This window comes from Zootoca vivipara, chromosome 3, assembly GCF_963506605.1.
Source record: "Zootoca vivipara chromosome 3, rZooViv1.1, whole genome shotgun sequence".
In the NCBI taxonomy this organism is placed as follows: Eukaryota; Metazoa; Chordata; class Lepidosauria; order Squamata; family Lacertidae; genus Zootoca; species Zootoca vivipara.
Genome location: NC_083278.1, coordinates 119,659,630 through 119,675,173, shown reverse-complemented (window position 1 = coordinate 119,675,173; position 15,544 = coordinate 119,659,630). Strand labels below are relative to the sequence as shown.

The 15,544-nt window shown below is 54.4% G+C and overlaps 1 protein-coding gene across 5 annotated transcripts in view; it reads right to left on the bottom strand.

Annotated features, from left to right (window-relative positions):
* The window catches only part of DNMT3A (DNA methyltransferase 3 alpha), an 87,892-nt gene extending 79,786 nt beyond the window's left edge, over positions 1-8,106 (bottom strand). For all 5 annotated transcript variants that reach the window (XM_035110749.2, XM_035110753.2, XM_035110751.2 and 2 more), the window contains exon 1: positions 7,991-8,106. The gene's annotated coding sequence lies outside the window, so the exon portion shown is untranslated. The remainder of the gene's footprint in view (positions 1-7,990) is intronic.
* Between the last annotated feature and the right edge of the window lie 7,438 nt (positions 8,107-15,544).

The window sequence follows — 15,544 nt, the reverse complement described above, 5'->3', positions numbered from 1 at the left end:
GGTCAAAGGCCTGGAAACGATGCCTTATGAGGAACGGCTTAGGGAGCTGGGTATGTTTAGCCTGGAGAAGAGAAGGTTAAGGGGTGATATGATAGCCATGTTCAAATATATAAAAGGATGTCATATAGAGGAGGGAGAAAGGTTGTTTTCTGCTGCTCCAGAGAAGCGGACACGGAGCAATGGATTCAAACTACAAGAAAGAAGATTCCACCTCAACATTAGGAAGAACTTCCTGACAGTAAGAGCTGTTCGGCAGTGGAATTTGCTGCCAAGGAGTGTGGTGGAGTCTCCTTCTTTGGAGGTCTTTAAGCAGAGGCTTGACAGGCATATGTCAAGAATGCTTTGATGGTGTTTCCTGCTCGGCAGGGGGTTGGACTGGATGACCCTTGTGGTCTCTTCCAACTCTACGATTCTATAATTCATATTCTGGAAAACCCGGAAGCAGGATCCGAGCGCAAGAGTCCTCTCCCCTGCCGAGGTTTCCAGCAACTGGCATTCAGAAGGAGTGGAGGCAAAGCAGAACCGCCCACTCCAGAGAGGTGTGCCAAACCAAGGGCTCGTGGGCTAACGAGAGCTCACAAATGGGACGGCGGCGAGCGCATGCCAGGAGGTGCCTTTAAGGACACCGGAGGACAAGAGAAGCCACAGCAGCTCAGCTCAGCCCCCTTCAGGCTGCGATTTCGGGGAGGCCAGACGCACAGGGGGCCCCTGAAATCAGCCACGCCCAACCAAGCGCCCTTCAGATAAAAAGAAGCGCTCCTTCACGCAGTTAGACTTTGGAACTCCTTCCCACAGGAGGCAACAACAGCTGCCAACCCAGGACTAGGCCAATTCACAGAGGAGATGGGCATGGGTGGCACTGCTCTGCCTCCATGGTCAGAGACAACAACGCTTCTGGGTACCAACTGCAAGGGGGGAGGTTGCAGCTGGGGCTGAAGAATCCTTCCACCGCCCCTCACAGGCATCATCAGGACAGAGCCCTGGGCTGCTGCTGCCAACACGCCACCCCCAAGGAGCTCACTCTAGCCACTAGCCCTCCCTGCCTGCGGATGGCGCTTCCCCACAATGGCTGACTTTGGGCTTAAAAAATTCAGCGGAACCCAGGGTTAGAAATTAGCCAGGCATGTTTTGGTACCAGCACAGACAGGTCCAATGATGACTATCTGGAGATCTCTGGGCTCCGCCTGAGCCCCTTCCATTTCCACGGTGTGTTTTCCTCCTCCTTGCATCCTGGGACAAGGGAATTGCTGTAAGAGCAGCCCAGCGATGTCGCTGAGAGCATAGAATCGTGGCTTTGGAAGGGGTCCCTTGAGTCATCTAGTCCAGCCCCCTGGCGAACAGACATTCTGTTGTGGTTACCGTAACCTGGATTTAAGGTGCCACTTGGCACCTAGTTTACACACCTGAGTTTCTAACGCTGCACCCTGTGCAAATCCTCTCCTGCTCCCCCCCCCCAGCCTCCCCTTGGTCATCCTTGTTGCAGTGCCCTCTTGGCTTGGCGCCCAGTGCGGTGGGCAAACCAGTCGTGTTCCCCTAAATCCGCCTCTGCCTCCCCACCGAGCCAAGAGGAGTGACTTGCCCAAGGCCAGTGAGGGAGAGGGAAGGAATCAGCGCTACCCACAGGGGACAGGCAGGCGGAATGGCCCTGCCATCACTCCCGACAGACAGCCGTCAATCCATAGCCCGGAGCAATAAGAACCTGGGCTGCCTCCAGGACGGTGGAGAAACACCCGTCCCTTCGGGGAGAGGAGCCTCCCTGGCCATCCTGCTCTCCTCTCCTGTGCAGCAGGGGGCAAATGCAGCAAGAGTGACAGTGTGGCCTAGCAGTTAGAGTGTCGGACAAGGCTCAGCCACGAAACGCACTGGGTGTCCTGGGGGCCAGGCAGCGCCTCTCAGCCTAACCTACCTCACAGGGTTGTTGGGAGGAAGGGAAAGGGTGGGGGGAAAGAACCCCCTGGGTCACCTTGAGCTCCCTAGAGGAAGAAAGGTGGGGTACAGAGACAAATAAATAAGCGCCCCCCCCAAAGCACAATCCTGCCTGCCAGGAATATCCAGACACAGAGGGCCAGCAGAGCCCACGTCTCCCAAGCGCTTGGTAAGACCTGCGCCCAGGAAGCCCCACGGGAGAACCCCAGGCAGACGCCCCAGAAAGCCCCCCAGATCTCCACAGGGGGCAAGGCTCCCATTGTGCCCCAGTCCAGGGTTCTGACTTTCAGCACATAGGCAGTAGGCTATGCATGGACTGGGGAGGGGCAGTAGCTGGGACTTCGGGACTCCAGGGGGGGGGGCTGCACACACCCAGCTGCCACTGCAGAAGCCGCTCTGCCCCACGGCTGGGGAGCGACACCCACCCACGGCCCCACCAGGGAAGCTGAAGCGGATCAAGGGGCCCAGCCCAGGCGCCTCCTTCATCCAACTCGGATTGGAAGCGGGGATTTCTAATCCGGTTCCAACCAGCTCTGTCCTCTCGCAAGCGGTCTCCGAGGCAGGCGGCAAGGAGCTTGGAAGAGGCCAGGGTTCAAATCCCAACTCAGGCTTGAAGCTCGCAGGGTCACACCACTGCTCTGCCTATCCTACCTTATAGGGTTGTTGTGGGGATTAAATGCAGGGCACTGGGGGCTCCTTGGAGGAAAAGGTGGGGCAGATGCAACGAATAGCAGCAATAATGAGAAGGCCTCCTCTGCATTTAGGGACTCTGGGGCAGCCGTGTTGCAAATTCAAGGAAGTAACAGGCTGAAAAAGCAAGAGCAAGGGAAACGCCGGCATCCCTGCCCTGCCTGAGACGGGGCTCCAATATGGTGTGGTCCAGTGGTTAGAGCAACGCACAAAGACCTGAGAGGCCAGGGTTTGAATCCCCGCTTAGCCATGATGCTCTCACCGGGTGACCTTGAAGGCCGGCCACTGCCTCTCACGGCCCAGCCGACTTCCCAGCGTTCATAGAATGGTTCGATTGGGGAGGGACCCCGAGGGTCATCTAGTCCAACCCGGCGCAATGCAGAAATTTAAATGAAGAGGGGAAGGAGAACCACGTCCGTGGGAGAAAAAGGAGGGCTGTAAATGCAAGTAAATAAATTAGGGCCATGATGGGTTTTAGATGATGCTCTGCGTCAGGCCTTAGCAGCCGCCGAGGAATATAGCAAACTGCCGGATGGATGTTCAAAACTCAGCACTCTGGGCCACCTGCACTGACTGGCAGCAGTGATTCTCTGGGGTTTCCAGTGGGGAATCTCAGACCCCCCCCCAAGTGTCCCTATTTTCCAGGGACATCCCTAATTTAGAAAGGCCGTACCGGTTTCTGAAGGATCCTGGAATGCCCTGCTTTTAGGACGTCCCTATTTTCACTGGAGAAGTGTTGGAGGGTATGGACTTATCCGACCCCCGAGCCATCTGAAGGCAATCCTGTATACAGTGGGGGTTTTTAATGCTTAATGTTTTATTATGTTTTTTTATATATGTTGGAAGCTGCCCAGAGTGGCTGGGGCAACCCAGGAAGATGTGTGGGGTATAAATAGTAAAATCATCATTACTGAATGGGACATCCCTATTTTCATCGGAGAAGTGTTGGAGGGTATGGAATCTATGCCAGCCCCCTAAGTGGAAAAACCACTTCTCAGGCCACATTTGCTGCAGCAAGAGACTCTGCTTACAATCTACTAGACGGTGGCAGGGCAGGGCAGCTGCCTTGCAAGCAGGTTCAATCCTGAGCATTTCCAGGCAGGTGTAGGAGAGACTCCAGGCTGAAACCTGGAGAGAGCTTCTGCCGGTCAGTGCAGACAATACTGAGCTAGATCCGGCTTTCTGGTGCAGAGGGGAAGGAGCCCAGGACAGTGAGCAGACAGACCACCAGCTCCTGGTCAGCCTGAGAAGATTGGGCCACCTCTGCCGTTGAGATCCTGGATAGGGTGCAGCATTTTAAGACGGTGAGCCACCCATGGGTGCCTTGGCAGGAAGGCGGCATGCAAGTCCAATATAAACACACACAGAGAAACAAATGCATTTTACGCCATTAAGAAAAACCCCACAGGTTCCCAACATGCTCCAGGCCACATTCAGCCAACTAGTCCTGCCACCAGAAGGGACACGCAAGGACTTCCACTAGCCCCATGGGGATTCCACCCCCCCAAAAAAAAAAACTGATTGGGGGGAACCCCCAGAACAGCATGCAGGGGGAAGGAAGGGGGGGATCTTTCTGAAAAACAGGCCCTGATGGAACAAGTGAACACAGCGCCTCCTCATTGAATTCCTCCCTTAATATAGATGGTTATATAGATGAGAAGAGAAGAATCCTTGGAAAAGACCCTGATGTTGGGAAAGATGGAGGGCACAAGGAGAAGGGGACGACAGAGGACGAGATGGTTGGACAGTGTTCTCGAAGCTACGAACATGAGTTTGACCAAACTGCGGGAGGCAGTGCAAGACAGGAGTGCCTGGCGTGCTATGGTCCATGGGGTCAAGAAGAGTCGGACACGACTAAACGACTAAACAACAACAACAACAACAATATAGATGGTTTGAATTAGTCGCTACACTCCTAAAGAAAGACTGGCCAGAAAAATGCCACCTTCTTGCTAGAGTCTGTGGCCTCGACAGGTGAGAAGCACACACTGATCTCGACAAGCAAGCAGGACCCCCATAAAAGACGTTTGCCCCCCCCTAAATCTGTTGTGGTAATGGGACCGGGGGGGGGCAAGTTGTGCACCCTCTTTTCACATCCAATAGCAACCTTTGGCACCCCCAGGTCCAGGTGGAGAGCAAAGAGCATCGGAAGCAGGTCAGGATGCCTCCAGCGCCCTCAGGCGACCTCCCTGCCTGCCCTCAGCAGCCCCAGACCTCTCCCCCCCCATGCTATCTCAGCCGGGGATTCCCAAGACTGCCCAAGACAGGCCTTCTGCTGCTCTGGATTACAAGGCAGAGAATTACAAGGCAGCCGCCTCCTTCGCAGGTGGAGGGGTCAGGAGGCCCCTGCCGGAGGTCGCAACCTGTCTGCCCTCCCGGCCACAGAGGCTCCCAAAGGCACTTCCCCCCCCCCAGCATCCTTGGACAGCGGCTGACAAGAGCTGGAGGCCCCAGGCGTGCGGCGCAGGCAGGGCAGCCCTGGAGAACTCTGCACGCTCCCAGGAAACGCCTGCCCTCCCCTGGAGCAAAAGAGGAGATTGGCTATCAAAATAATAATTGACTGTAAACGCTAGGAGGGTGGAATTGGGGGGGGGGGAGAGAGAGAGGTGGTTCCCACCCTCCAAAGGAAGTTTGCGAGGCAGGAGTGGAAAAAAAAAGATGGGATCCTGCCAACTTTCTAAAGGCAAACATTCCTTTGTGCGCCTCTTGTCCCCCCCCCCTCCCCATTTCTCATGACAATCAAAGTTTGGCTCCCTCCAAGGAGAAATTTATAAGAGATTATCCAAACCTAGAGACAGCCTTAGCCGGAATCTAATCCTGCTACTATCCCAAGGGCGGGGGGTGGGGGTGGGAGGCCTGGAAAGCTGCCCCCTCCCCTGCAAGTTACCCCAGGCAAGCCGCCTTGTGTCCATTAGCCCCTCAAATGTTTTTAGACATCTAATTGGAAGGAGAAAGAGCCCCTGCCAGTATGTTTCCAGCTGACTCAGCAGGGGAGGGGTTAGGGAGAGCGGTGCCCCCCCCAATCTCCAGCTCACAAAAGGTCGCCCCTCTCCCCTTATTGTCAAGACCTTTTCAAAGCCGCTGGGCTGAAGAATTGGCTTTGGGGTTGAGAAGGAGAGAGGGAGAGAGAGAGAGAGAGAGCTCCCCTCCCTCCAGCGACAGAGGAGGGGGGACGTGCCAAGGAAGGTGGGCAGGCAGGTAGGCTGGCACGGGGGGGGGGGCGTCCAGGGTGCGCCAATGCCCTGCCCACCTGGCCTCATTCAATGCCCACCTTCCTCGGCTCCCGCCAACTCCTAGCTGCCCATTCCCCAAGCCCCACGGAAAAGCCCAGCCTGGCACAGGGAGGGGCACCCAGATCTCTCCCCACCCTCTCACCCAAAAAGGAATACTGGCCCATCACAGGGTGCTGCTTGGGGGGTCACCAAAAAGTTTGGCAAGCCTTTAAATAAAGGCGCCAAAAGGTGGATAAGGAGACTGTTCTCCTTGTGAGGCGGCGGGGGGGGGGGGGCATCCCTGATCCTGATCCTGGCAGCAGGAACCTCCCCCAGGGGGATTCTGGAGGTTGGCAGGGTGCAGAGATGTGTCACAGGGTGGGGTGGGGTGAAGGTGGGGGCATCTGGGTGACCCTGGCAGGGGCTGCCCTTGACCTGCCTCTCGCCACACGGCACCCAGCTGGGGGTCTCTCTTGCACTTCCTCCCCCCCCCCCGCCAAGCCTGCAGGGAGTATTGGAACCCCCCCCCCCGCAACTGCAGGGCTCTGCCCATCCCCCCCCCCGCCAACCATACTTCAGTGGGTGAGGCTGGTGCGGGGCAACAGCAGCACGCAAAGCCCCCCCCCCTCCAAAAGAGCAGGAGGGAGGGAGGGAGGGAGGGAGGGAGGGAGGCGGAGCTGGGAGGCTGGCACCGTGCCAGGCGGGCGAAGCCATCCCCGCACGCAACGGAGGGGGACACACAGAAAGGGGGGACCCGCGGGGGGGGCTATTGCACGGAGCGTGGGGTGGGGGAGAATCCAGACCGGGGGGGGGGGTTTCCCTGTAGCGGATATGCCTTGCTAGGGAGGGGTAGGGAGCTTAGCAGCAGCAGCCCCCCCCCCCGGTTCGCCCTTCACCAGCCGCAGTGCAAAGCCTTCAAGGACACAGCTGCGCCCGCGCGCCCCCCCCCCCCAACTCCGGGCAGAGAAGGGTGACAGGCAGCGCTCCCCCCCCCCCAGCGACAGACACGGGCGGGGGGGGGGGACGACGGCAGCGATGTGCCTGGGAAAGAGGCGCCCGCTTGCCATGCATCATTTCCGCCCCCCCCCCGCCAAAACGAGGTGGGAGAAGAGGAAGGGGGAAATGCACCAGCCTCCCTTCTCCCCCCCCCCTCCCCGCCGGGCCAAGCTACAGGTGTGCGGGGGGGAGGGCGAGAGTTAGGTGCCCCCCCGCCGCCGCCCCTCCTAGGCAGAAACCCCCCGGGGCGCCCCCAGATCCCCCTCGTCGCCTCTCCTGCCCCCCCTGCCCTGGAAGGAAAGAGGGGCGCGCCCCCCCCCCGAGGGTCATGCCAGGCTGCCATGTTTGCTTGGCAGGAGAATGTCAAACCCGGGAAGCGGAGGCGATCGTGGGGAACCCCCGTGTCTCCCCATGCGTCGCTCGGGGTGGGGGCGCCCATCTTTGCAAACCTCCCCCCCCCAATAGAGCTGGGCAGAGCCGCGCGGGTCAGACACGTCTGCAGAAATGGGCAAAAATTAATAAATAATCTCAGCGACCCCCCCCCCTCTTCCTCCCGCTCGCCCGGGCACACCGCACGGCGCACGCGCGCACACGAACACAGGCGAGGAGGGGGGGCGCCTCGCCGCACTCTGCCTCCTTCCCCCCCCCCCGCGCCAAGATACCTTCCTGTCCCTCCGCCTCCCTTCTAGATACGTGAAGTTCAAGTTCAACCCAATGGGCAGAATCGGGGGAGGGGGTGGTGGGTGGAAAAGAGGGGGGGCACACACCGCGCTGCCTTGCCATTCCCCGTGCCAGGAGGAACCCCCTTGAACTTGAAGTGGGGGTGGGGGGAGAGGTGGAGGCGCTGCCAACCCCAGCAAGTGGGGGGGGGGGGAGCTCCAATTTCCGTGCAATGCAACCCAATGCAACAAGCGCCCGTCGGGGGGAGGGAGAGTTGCTGCTGCTGCTGCTGCAATTTTGGCACCTTGCAAAATGCAAGCCAAGAAAGGCGGCGGCGGGGGGGGGGGGCGCTGCCCGTTTCTCTGCTGCAGCCTCGCATGTCAAAAGCAGCACCCCCCTCCCGGAAAGGGGCATCGAGGACTCCCCCCCCCCCGTGCGCACCCCATGCAAACTGTCAGCTGCTGCTCCCCACCTTAGGAGGGGGGATCCCCTCCCCCTTTTTTTACCTTGAACCCCGGCGCTGGTGTTGCAGCTGCTGCTTCCTTCCCGGGAGGGGGGATCCTCCGCCGCCGCCGCCTCCTTCCGCGCTGCCGCTCGCCTTGCCCTGCCCGGGGAGGAGGCCTCGCCCGCCGCCGCCGCCGCCGCCGCCGCCACTGCAGCAACGAAGCCGCTCGGCTCGGCTCGGGCGCGATCGGCGCGCAGTGGCCGCCACTCGCCCACAGGGGGAGCCAGAGAGAGAGAAAGAGAGAGAGAGACAGCGCCGCGCCGCCCGCGCCCGACGGGTCCTAGCGCCCCGCCTGTTCCCCCGGCCGCACAAATGCCGTCGGGTCCCGCCAGGCCCCGCTTCAGCCCGGGCGCGGGCCGGGTAGGGGGATTGGCCGCCGGGTCTCTCAGCTGCCCTAGGCAGCTCGGAAGGCGCCGCGAAAATCGCTGCCTCCGCCGGGCCGCGCGGTGTTGGGCCACTTGCGGTCTCTGCACGTGTTCAGAGGAACTCTTGTTCAGGAAGAACTTTCTGACAGCTAAGGGCTGCTCGACAGGGGAACGGTCTCCCTCGGCAGGTGGTGGGCTCTGCTTCCTTGGGGGTTTCCAAGGAAGAGTTTGGCTGGCCATCTGTCCCGGGTGCTTTGGCTGAAATTCCTGCATGGCAGGGGGTTGGACTAGATGACCCTCGGGGGTCCCTTCCAACACTGCAATTCTACAGTTCTTTGAGAGGGACCCTTTCATACCAGAAATCCCATGTCAGATTCACTCATAATTGCACAGAAATAGTCCAATTTGAGAAGTGCTTTCAGTTCTGTCTCACATCTGGAATTGTGGGGGATGGGACACACCTCTCTTTTTACAGATTAAGCACTACTGAGACCAGCCCTGTCTCTGAGAAATGCCCCCTTGGTATCACGATCAGCCTGGAAATTCTATTACTTAAAGCTTTGTGACAAAATCTAGCTTTTATTATTTACGAAGATCACCTGTGTCTCTTTACATCACCCTGTAGCATTGAGTTCCATCGGTCAATACAGGTCTGGGGAATCTTACCTTCCAGATGATGTTGGGGTGGATGGCAGTTGTAGGTCAGCAACTTGTGGAGGGCCAGAGCCGGTATCCCGCTCCTGAGTTGATTATTCATCTTGCTTTCCAGAGCTGAAGTTGAGTCAGGAACAATCCCATTTAAGCAAATCCTCATTGCAGCAAAGCCATGGAACCTTTTCCCCAGAGAGAGAGAAGTAGGGAGCAGTCCTCAATAATGCATCCTGAGGAGGGCATCCTGAGCAAGTTTGCAGACGACACCAACTTGGGAGCGGTGGCTAATACCCCAGAGGACAGGATCACACTTCAAAATGACCTTAACAGATTAGACAACTGGGCCAAAGCAAACAAAATGAATTATAACAGGGAGAAATGTAAGGTACTACACTTGGGCAGAAAAAAATGAAAGGCACAAATACAGGATGGGTGACACCTGGCTTGAGAGCAGTACATGTGAAAAGGATCTAGGAGTCTTGGTAGACCACAGACTTGACATGAGTCAGCAGTGTGATGCAGCAGCTAAAAAAGCCAATGCAATTCTGGGCTGCATCAATAGGAGTATAGCATCTAGATCTAGGGAAGTAATAGTACCACTGTATTCTGCTCTGGTCAGACCTCACCTGGAGTACTGTGTCCAGTTCTGGGCACCACAGTTCAAGAAGGATACTGACAAGCTGGAACGTGTCCAGAGGAGGGCAACCAAAATGGTCAAAGGCCTGGAAACAATGCCTTATGAGGAACGGCTTAGGGAGCTGGGTATGTTTAGCCTAGAGAAGAGAAGGTTAAGGGGTGATATGATAGCCATGTTCAAATATATGAAAGGATGTCATATGGAGGAGGGAGAAATATTGTTTTCTGCTGCTCCAGAGAAGCGGACACGGAGCAATGGATTCAAACTTCAAGAAAGAAGATTCCACCTCAACATTAGGAAGAACTTCCTGACAGTAAGAGCTGTTTGGCAGTGGAATTTGCTGCCAAGGAGTGTGGTGGAGTCTCCTTCTTTGGAGGTCTTTAAGCAGAGGCTTGACCTGGCTTCAGAGCAGTACATGTGAAAAGGACCTAGGAGTCTTGGTAGACCACAGACTTGACATGAGTCAGCAGTGTGATGCTGCAGCTAAAAAAGCCAATGCAATTCTGGGCTGCATCAATAGGAGTATAGCATCTAGAGATCAAGGGAAGTAATAGTACCACTGTATTCTGCTCTGGTCAGACCTCACCTGGAGTACTGTGTCCAGTTCTGGGCACCACAGTTCAAGAAGGATACTGACAAGCTGGAACGTGTCCAGAAGAGGGCAACTAAAATGGTCAAAGGCCTGGAAACGATGCCTTATGAGGAACGGCTTAGGGAGCTGGGTATGTTTAGCCTGGAGAAGAGAAGGTTAAGGGGTGATATGATAGCCATGTTCAAATATATGAAAGGATGTCATATAGAGGAGGGAGAAAGGTTGTTTTCTGCTGCTCCAGAGAAGCGGACACGGAGCAATGGATTCAAACTTCAAGAAAGAAGATTCCACCTAAACATTAGGAAGAACTTCCTGACAGTAAGAGCTGTTCGGCAGTGGAATTTGCTACCAAGGAGTGTGGTGGAGTCTCCTTCTTTGGAGGTCTTTAAGCAGAGGCTTGACAGCCATATGTCAAGAATGCTTTGATGGTGTTTCCTGCTTGGCAGGGGGTTGGACTGGATGGCCCTTGTGGTCTCTTCCAACTCTATGATTCTATGAACTTCCTGACAGTGAAACCGTCTCTCTCTGGAGGTGGTGAACTCTCCTTCCTGGGAGGCTTTTAAGCAGAGGTTGGACGGCCCTCTGTCTGGGATCCTTTATCTGTGATTCCGGCATTGCAGGGGGCTGGACCAACCCTGCCATTCTATGGTTCTATGGGATTTAAACAGCCACAGTTTCATGCGTGTGTGTGTGTGTGTGGAGGGGTGCATGTGCAGAAGCCGCTGTCAATGCCGGCCGTGGGTGCTTTTGTGGGGAGCTGTGGGGGCGGCCTCCACCAATCCCAAAAGGCCTCCATCCTCCTCCTCCTCCACTCTGGTTCAGTGCGAAGCTGAATCCTCTTGGCAAGTCACTCAGGGGTCCTTCACACCTGACAAAATCCCTGTGCAGAGGAATTAATGAGCTGCCCACAGGCAGATCCAAGAGTGACTGTTGATGCTTATTCATTCCTGCACAAGAGAGGCTTTTCTGCTGGGATGTTATTGAGTCTCAGTGGCCCAAATGTGGAGCTGAAAATGGGTGGAGACACCGCCAGATGTTGTGCTACTCTCAGCTGCATCCACAGAAGTCTGGTGTCCAGATCAAGGGAAGTCCTAGCCCCACTCAATTCTGCTGTAGTCAGACCTCACTTGGAATTGTTGTTGAGTCGTTTAGTCGTGTCCGACTCTTCGTGACCCCATGGACCATAGCACGCCAGGCACTCCTGTCTTCCCCTGCCTCCCACAGTTTGGTCAAACTCATGTTCGTAGCTTCGAGAACACTGTCCAACCATCTCGTCCTCTGTCGTCCCCTTCTCCTTGTGTCCTCCATCTTTCCCAACATCAAGGTCTTTTCCAGGGAGTCAGGTAGGTAGCCGTGTTGGTCTGGGTTGAAGTAAAATAAAAAAAATTATTTGTGCCTGGGGACATAAGTGCCTGGGGACTTCTATTTCACTGTATCTGAAGAAGTGTGCATGCACACGAAAGCTCATACCAAAATAAAAACTTAGTTGGTCTTTAAGGTGCTACTGAAGGAATTTTTTTATTTTCCAGGGAGTCTTCTCTTCTCATGAGGTGGCCAAAGTATTGGAGCCTCGGCTTCACGATCTGTCCTTCCAGTGAGCACTCAGGGCTGATTTCCTTAAGAATGGATAGGTTTGATCTTCTTGCAGTCCATGGGACTCTCAAGAGTCTCCTCCAGCACCATAATTCAAAAGCATCAATTCTTCTTTATGGTCCAGCTCTCACTTCCATACATCACTACTGGGAAAACCATAGCTTTAACTATACGGACCTTTGTCGGCAAGGTGATGTCTCTGCTTTTTAAGATGCTGTCTAGGTTTGTCATTGCTTTTCTCCCAAGAAGCAGGCGTCTTTTAATTTCGTGACTGCTGTCACTTGGAATACTGTGTCCTATTCTGGGCACCACTGTCTAAGAAGGATGTTGACAAGCTGGAAGGTGTGCAGAGAAGGGCAACCAAGAGGATGATAAAATTAATAATAATAATAATAATAATAATAATAATAATAATAATACCCGGCCAATCTGGCCAGGCCTCCCCAGCCACTCAGGGCAGCTCCCAACAGAATTAAAAACACAATAAAACATCAGTCATTAAAAACTTCCCCAAACAGGGCTGCCTTCAGATGTCTCCTAAAAGTCAGATAGTTGTTTATTTCCTTGACATCCACAGGGCAGGCACCACTACCAAGAAGGCCCTCTGCCTGGTGATGTATGGAAATGAGAGCTGGACCATAAAGAAGGCTGATCGCCAAAGAATGGATGCTTTTGAATTATGGTGCTGGAGGAGACTCTTGAGAGTCCCATGGACTGCAAGAAGATTAGTTGTTTAGACTAAATGACTAAACAACAACAACAACATGGAGAAAGAGAGCTTACAGCGGATGTGGTTCCAAAGAGGTTTTATGGTAGCAGGGGATGAGTGCTGCGCATGGATGAGCTCTCTTGGAAACAGCTGAGAGCTTGCAAAGCTGGGACAGGCTCCCTAGGAAGCAAACTCAGGAATTAGGTTCAGGAATTAATCCCACTCTCTCCACCCACCTTGCCCCCACCCCTCTGCAGAAGATCGGAGTCCCACATGCCAGGCAGTCTCTCTCCCCCACTTTCCCCAGCTGCATCTCCAGAAAGAGACTCATCCTCAACCCGCCTTTAGTGCAAAGCTTCTGTGACAAGTGCCAATTTGCAGGGCTTGCAACGCCTTCCTAGGACCTCCATCGGGACAATGTGAATTTTTTATTTCACCAAGAAGGTGGATGCCGAATTAGAAGAAGGTGACACACGGCCGGTCCCTGAGTCAGCCACTTCTGAAGCAGCTGGAAGGTACGTTAGGCACCAAATCCTCGTCTCAGGGGGGAAAGGATTGTATCGATCGCATTGCTCTCCTTCTATCCGCCAACAAGCTCAAAGTGGTAAACATGGTTCTCCTCTTCCTCAGTTAATCCTCAAGTTAGGCCCAAGGTCACCCAGAATCCTTCATATCCAAGGGGGAGGATTTAAACCCCGGCCTCCCAGGTCCTGGTCCACAGCTCTAACCACTACATCACACTGCCCCTGATGAGATGAGAAAAGGCCCTCTACCTGGCAGTCTGCTTTCCAGAGTGGCCCCCTGGTCTTGTCCCGCTTCTCTTCCCTCACAACATCACCAAGAAAGTGCCCTGCAAGGTCAGGCTCCAGCACTTGCTCTCCGGGCCTCGGTCACTGGTAGTGGATTTACAAAAACCACAGAATCGGAGACTGCGAAGGCTCATCTGGTCCAACCCCTTCCTAATGGGATCTCCTTCCTTGTCATGGGACTCTATTGGTTTGCTTTCTTCCCTCCGGAGCAAGAGGAAACAAGCTTGTTCCCTCTTCCATGGGGCAGCCCTTGAGATATTGGAAGATGGCTCTCCTCTCAGTCTCTTCTTTTCCAGGCTAAACATACCCAACTCATACCTTCCAACATTTCTCTGATGAAACTAAGGATTTCCCGTGCTATTTTTTTTCTAGAGGTGCCAGAATTCACCACGAGTTCTCTTTGAATGGCAATGGCGCCCACCTGAGAGGTGCTGGTGGAACTGAGCTCCAGTGAGTTCTGGTTGGGGGAAAAAAGCCCTGGGGACGCCCTATTCCATACCCTCCAACATTTCTCGGATGAAAATAGAGACACCCCAAGGAAAATCCGAGACATAATGGGATCACATCAGAAACTCGGACGGCTTCTTTAAGTCCAGGACTGTTCCTGGGAAATAGGGACACTTGGAGGGTCTGCCAGCTCCCTCATAAGGCTCGATCCCCAGACCTTTGGACGGCTTGCAAAGCACTTACCAACATAGGCAGGGCTTCTAGGAGTCTGGCAGCAGCCCAAACGGCAGGACAGATCCACAGCTGGTGCCATTTTGTGGTTTGCCCTCAGGTACCAAAATGCCTAGGGCTGGCCCTAGTTGGAAAGGACTCCAAGAGTCAGCTAGCCCAACTCCCTGCAACACAGGCATGGCCACTCATTGTTATCTTCAGCAACTACCGGTGGAAGGCTCAAGAGGGCGGAGAAGGCCTTAAATACTCAGGCCTTCTAAGCCACAGCTGCTGGGAATGAAGGAGCATCAGGGATAGTTTACTCACAAGTAGACCTCCATCTACAGGATTGGTGACACCTGGCTTGAGAGCAGTACATGTGAAAAGGATCTAGGAGTCTTGGTAGACCACGAACTTGACATGAGTCAGCAGTGTGATGCAGCAGCTAAAAAAGCTAATGCAATTCTGGGCTGCATCAATAGGAGTATAGCATCTAGATCAAGGGAAGTAATAGTACCACTGTATTCTGCTCTGGTCAGACGTCACCTGGAGTACTGTGTCCAGTTCTGGGCACCACAGTTCAAGAAGGATACTGACAAGCTGGAACGTGTCCAAAGGAGGGCAACCAAAATGGTCAAAGGCCTGGAAACGATGCCTTATGAGGAACGGCTTAGGGAGCTGGGTATGTTTAGCCTGGAGAAGAGAAGGTTAAGGGGTGATATGATAGCCATGTTCAAATATATAAAATATGCCATATAGAGGAGGGAGAAAGGTTGTTTTCTGCTGCTCCAGAGAAGCGGAGACGGAGCAATGGATCCAAACTACAAGAAAGAAGATTCCACCTCAACATTAGGAAGAACTTCCTGACAGTAAGAGCTGTTTGGCAGTGGAATTTGCTGCCAAGAAGTGTGGTGGAGTCTCCTTCTTTGGAGGTCGTTAAGCAGAGGCTTGACAGGCATATGTCAAGAATGCTTTGATGGTGTTTCCTGCTTGGCAGGGGGTTGGACTGGATGGCCCTTGTGGTCTCTTCCAACTCTAGGATTCTATGATCTCTAGATCCTTGGATGCCGGAGCAGTGGCTCTCTCCAGGACTGTGGGGCAGTTCCACTGTCTCTGACCTGCCCAGAGCCCCACCCAGTGGTGGAAGTTCATTTGGGGGGCCTTGAAACCGGAACTGCCATGGGGGCCCTTTGCAGCCAGAAATAAGGTCTGGGGGTTGTTCCATGACAGGTCAAAACCAAATTAACTGCTGCTTCTCAGATTTTCTTAAAATTTCTGTGCTGGATTTTCTCCCATGTCCAAGTCACTGGTGTGAATTCAAATCTCCTATGCCTTAAAGTTTTCAAGTTGTGTGACTCAACTTGGGTCTAGTAGACCCAAAAAATTTAAGCACTGTGGACTAGAGTCTGCCGTCCTGAGAAAACCCTGAAATTCAGATTTGATTTGATTCTCTTCTTTGATAGGTTTACAAAAAGAAAAACACACACCAATAAATGCATTTAGAAAGGGACAAGATTTGAGGCATTTCCTCCCCAAAAAACA